This window comes from Protopterus annectens, chromosome 1.part0 (genome assembly GCF_019279795.1).
Source record: "Protopterus annectens isolate FY-2018-M chromosome 1.part0, PAN1.0, whole genome shotgun sequence".
Classification (NCBI taxonomy): domain Eukaryota; kingdom Metazoa; phylum Chordata; order Ceratodontiformes; family Protopteridae; genus Protopterus; species Protopterus annectens.
Window position 1 is genome coordinate 1,037,459,876 of NC_056725.1, and position 6,000 is coordinate 1,037,465,875.

The window sequence follows — 6,000 nt, forward strand, 5'->3', positions numbered from 1 at the left end:
CCAATATAATGGTGTTCGGAGAGATCTTCATGTTCTCCAATGTTTTCAGGAAAGCCGAATGGGATTCCTGACTTTGAGAGGGTGGTCTGTAGGATGCTATAAACTGAAAAGCAGTCTTGCCCACTGTTAGTTGCACATGGATGGTCTCCGATACTTCGTGCAATGCCACTAACCTGGAGGTGTGGATATCCTTGATAAATATGGAAACTCCACCTCCTTTTGTGGTTCGGTCCGGGTTTAAATGGGGCGAAAAGCATGATATGAGGTATAGCCTGGTAGTGCTGGGGTGCTCTCTGGAGCCTTGAACCAGGTTTCTGTCACTGCACAGATATCGATGTTCTCCATACTGAGGAGAGCTTTGAGTGAGTGCATCTTGAGGTTAAGACTTCTGGCATTTAGCAGCATTACCCTTAGTTTCTTGTTCCTTGTGCTGTCTATGGGGTGGGTTTGACTTTTGATCCTTGCCTAAAAAAGGCACTATGGGGATGGCAAGAGCCTTTGCCAATATCCAAAAGCCCAGTGGTGACAGGTGCAAGCCGTCCCTAGCGAAGCAACGTGGCTTGTCGAGCATGTCATCCCAGGCTGACAGACACTGGATCCCCTTTGAATGACACCAAAATTTTAGCCAAATGTTAAAATCGATCATTTTGTCTTTGTACTGTGGCATCATTCTAGGTGAGGGTAAGATGCTGCTCAAGGTCAGGGTCATACCAGCCTGGGCTACATGATCAGAGAGCTCCTCTATGTCTCTTTTCATGTAGTCCAGGGAGGTACGTCTCAGGTCATTCACACCAGCATGTACAATGACTGAGTCATATTTGTATTTGCTTTGGAGTGACCTGAGTTCTTGCGTTATGTGGCGGATCCTAGCGCCCGACAGGCAGCTCACTGTGACCTTCTCTTTATTCAGCCTGGTGAGTGGGACGTCAGTGTGTCTGACAATAGAGTCACCTATAACAAGAGTATCAGGTGTGTTATTCAGCCTTAAGGGCTGTGGCTGCTTGGCACACTGACTTTGTGGGTTATGTGTTGTGTGTGTTTTGTTTTGAGGTAGCGTTTGCTTGGATGTCTGCTTTGGAGGTCTCTGTTGCTTAGGTAGATTTTTATTTAGAGCCTCCGAGTATGTTTTTGTGTATTTATGTGTTTGGTTCGCTGATGTGGTGGGACTATGTGATACTGGAATTGTGTTGTGTGAGGTTACCTTCTCCTCCTGACTGGTTACACCAGTTTTGAGATGAGAGAGCTCAGCCTCCAGTTTGGCTAAATAGTTGCATCTCTCACATATATTTGAACCTGTTTGGAGGAGGAGAGGGTTGTCCATGTACATGAGACAGTTGTAACATTGCCTCAAAATTCCCAGATTCACCAGCTGGACTGGAGAGGAAACCATTGACTGACCTTTGGACATGCTAGAGTAATAGGGAAACTGAATTTAAGACGGACCAATAGAGGACAGGGTAATCGTAGAGAGTATAAGAGTAAGTAGTGCTTATGGTTTAATAGTGCTAACTTGTAGGATTACTTAATTGGACCAGTGAAGGGCCTTAGAATGAGAATATGGTGTTTAAATTGAGAGATGGAGCAGTTCTAAGGGAAAAGTGAAGAGCAGACTTTGTGGAGCCAGGAATAGTTTAAACCCAATTAGGCGGCGCTGCCCGTTGTTGCGCTATGCTCAAAAACGCACAAAAGAGGGTTTTAAGAGAGGAAGATGAAGGAGTTTTGGAATTGACCCAGAATGGCCAATAAAACTACAGTTTCAAGTCAGTAACCACTCCCACAGGGGCAGACAGGCTGCTCAATGTTTTCACTGCCACTGATCAACAGAGAGACTTTCCTTTAGCCCAAGCAAAAAATGGCCTCACAGAAACTTACAAACAGTTCAAGAACAGCAAGCCTGTAAATGAACTTTTTTAAATCTCAGAAAAGTGGGAAAAAAGCAAGATTTTTTTGTTTTTTTGTTTTTTCAGAGATAACAGAGGTTAACAAGTATCAGCAAGTTATAACAGTGCAGTAAATGACCCCACACAAGAGTGCTAGGCCAAAGACAGATAAAATGCAAGTTTTGAGAAAAAATGATTTTAAAAATAAGTGCAAACAGGAAATTCAGTAAACAGCTCTAGGTTGTGCTCTAAATACAGTTACTAATGCAGAAATCAAATTTAACAAGCCAGAAAATGCTCAAAATAGGCGGCTATGCAGAAAAACTTAGCAAATAAACAGAGGAAAAATACTTAAAGTCTCAAAAGTGGCTCCTTTCTTCTCTCAGCGTTTTCTCCTCTTGGTGGGTGCTTCACCAACAGCCAACAAGCCTGAAAAGATGCCAAAACCACGAGGCAACCAGGGTTTAAGAGAGGAAGATGAAGGAGTTTTGGAATTGACCCAGAATGGCCAATAAAACTACAGTTTCAAGTCAGTAACCACTCCCACAGGGGCAGACAGGCTGCTCAATGTTTTTCACTGCCACTGATCAACAGAGAGACTTTCCTTTAGCCCAAGCAAAAAATGGCCTCACAGAAACTTACAAACAGTTCAAGAACAGCAAGCCTGTAAATGAACTTTTTTAAATCTCAGAAAAGTGGGAAAAAAGCAAGATTTTTTTTTGTTTTTGTTTTTTCAGAGATAGCAGAGGTTAACAAGTATCAGCAAGTTATAACAGTGCAGTAAATGACCCCACACAAGAGTGCTAGGCCAAAGACAGATAAAATGCAAGTTTTGAGAAAAAAACGATTTTAAAAATAAGTGCAAACAGGAAAGTTTACATTGTTTCCAGGACGAACTATTAGTAAAATAATAAAAAATATGTATAAAAATAAAAAAATATATATAAAAAGTGTTCAATAATAGACGCCTCTAGGGAATTTCAAAGTTTAGTTGCCCGATACCTCAGTTCAGGCTTTAAACTAATGTGTTCATTAATCCCTGGAGCTACAGTGGCATTTAATCTAAGTTGCCACCTTACTTCTGCTCTAAGCAGTTGATTAGCCCAGTCACCTCTTGATGTTCTTGGCCACCACCTCCAAAATCCCAAACCGAAAGTGATGGTCTGGAAAATTGGCAATATGTTTATAAAGGGCATTATTATCGTCCTTCCTTAAAATAATGTAAATGTGTTCATAAATTCTCCTATTCAGTTTTCTTTTTGTTTTCCCTACATAAAAATATCCACAGGCCTGACAAACAGCCAGGTACACCAAGCCCGTGGTAGTACATGTACCTGCAACAAAGTTAACAGCGATCTTCTAGGGCTCAAGTTCCACTGATGGAGTGTCAATTATAAATTTACAATGTTCACAAGCCCCACATTTAGTAGTTCCTTTTTTATAACCTTTTTTATCCAGAATTTGATTTTCCAATAAATTTTTTAGGTTTCTATTAACCCTATATGTAAAAAAAGGCTCATCTCCTAAGACTTCCAATAATTCTGTGTTCCCTTTAAACATTACCCAATTGTTTTTAATAATGTTTTTGACTCCAAGTGAAGTTTCCCCATATGTTAGCACCATCGTCTGTGTAAAATCCTTATCTTGACTGGGGGTTTGGTTAACTATACCCTCCTCATCACCAAGATGTGGCTTAAACCTAGTACCCCATTCACCAAACACCTGGTCCCTAATGTTATTAATAAAGTCCAATGGATAACCCCTAGCTCTAAACATACTAGCTAATAGATCCATTTCTGACCTAACCAAGTCTAAATTCAAACACATTCGAGCTACACAAACCATTTGTCCCTTTACAATGTTCCTCTTAATAAAGGTTGGATGGCTACTTGTAAATTCAAGGTAGTCATTCGAAAATGTTGTTTTTCTGTACACACATGATTCAAAACAATTGGAGCTCACATCCTTAGTAATTCTAACATCTAAACAGGTGATGTGGGAGTTCCCACGATTCCCAGTGAATTTGAAATAATCACATAGTCTGTTAAGGAAATCAAGAAATTTTTCATGTATTTCACCCCCTTTCCATAAAATAAAGAGGTCATCAAGAAATCTAAGGTATACCAACCATTGTTCATTAAAATGTGGTTTAAAAACTAAAACAGTTCCCCACCTATACATAACAAGGTTGGCAAATAAAGGGGCACAGCTGTTACCCATTGCCACTCCTTTTATTTGTTGAAAGAATTCTCCACCAAAACTGAAAAAAATTATTTTTAACGATCACTTCCATAAGCTCAATAATGAAATTAATCATAGTGTTACTTAGGCTAGTTTTCTCTACCAACACCTCATGAAAAAATTCTAATCCCTTATCATGGGGTATGGAGGTGAATAGGTCCACCACGTCTATTGCACAGAAACCGACATCCTTGTCATAATAGTCTCTCTTGATTCTCCGTAGAAAATCCCATGAATCAACCGAAATATGGTTAATGGGAGCCAAGGCATTCCTTACTGTACGGTCAATAAAAATACCCAAAGGGTAAGTTATACTATTCTGACTGGATATAATTAATCTGTAAGGGGGTTCAAAAATATCCTTGTGCGTTTTTGGAATACCAAAAGCCATGGGGATGGTGGGATGGTCAACATTAAGGAAACTGAACATTTCCTTGTTGATTGCCTCTTGGTACAATGAATCCTCCAGAAGTAACTTGATTTCTGCAAGAAATATTAATTTCATTCCTGGAAACACATTCATATTTTGTTTCATCCTGTAAACAGAAAATTCTATTATTGTAAGCTTCAGTATTGGCTATCACCATACCCCCACCCTTATTTGAATCTAAGGTTAACATCACCTCTAAAACCATCCAATAGTTGTTTTTCAGTTTTAGTTAAATTAAATACCTTTGACCTATGTTCCCTTAAATTCCAATAAATCTCCTGTGAACATGCATTTTCAAAGGAACTCAATAAGGGGTGTAAGGGTGGGTTAAAACAACTCTTCTTCCTAACACTAGATCTCATACTACTATTATTAGCCTTTGAATAAAAAATTTAAATTCAACTTTCTCACAAATATCTTTAATTCAATCAAGGTGTCACAAACATTCTCTCTAGTAGCAGGTACAAATTTAATCCCCTTCATAAGAAGATTAAATAATACTTTGTTGATCTCAGTTCCTGCATAACTGAAAATGTTAAAACCTTTATATGTGTGTAATAAACCATCGTGCTTAACCGTGATAATCTCCTGGACCCCATGACCAGGACATTCATCACTGGCTAAGACTGATGGTAACTGTTCTTTCTCCAACTTGTTTGATTCATGTAACTGTTCCGTCACACCCCTCCCCCAGTGGCCCCTAAAAAAACATTATTTTCATCCCTATATTTATTTTTATCCTGCAACCTTGCTGACCTTCTCGGGGGGGGGGTATTCTGAATCATACAAATTATTGTTATTAGTATGTCTGGGACCTGGTGTAACCCTATGGGGATTACCTTCACTAGTCTGCTGATGGTGTAACACTTCTTCCCCTTCTATATAGGCCTTAGGGAATGGGTATGCAAGGTTGTGTTTGTACTCATATTCATCCCTTAACAACTTTTTCTTCTTTCTTTCAATGTTAACATTCACATCATTCTCAACCCTATCAAACAGTCCATTATATCTATGGTTGCACTTAATAAAACTACTATCAGCTAAAATTACATTATTTAATTCATCAATTTCTTTTAAAAACTCATCAATTTTTTTGTTATTAATTTTTAAAATAAACTCTATTAATTCCATACCATGTCTATCAAACATTTCCACTAATTCCTCACATTCAGGTTGTCCCTTCTTAACACCATTAGGGAACCTGAAAACCCGTAGCCCTTTAGGTGCTCTTCTTTTTTCCAAACATTCATTAAGATATGCATTATCACACTGAAGTGCATGGACTTTATGCATTTTAACTTCCAGAGTAACTAACCTTGAGTCAATACTATTAGTCCCTTCAGCGTTGTTGTTTCTAAAGAAAAGATGATCATTTTTAACCCAATCCCTCAAACGATCATGTGTCTGAAGGAAGCCTTGACTTCCTACCCTGGGTAGCATTTTGTTCAT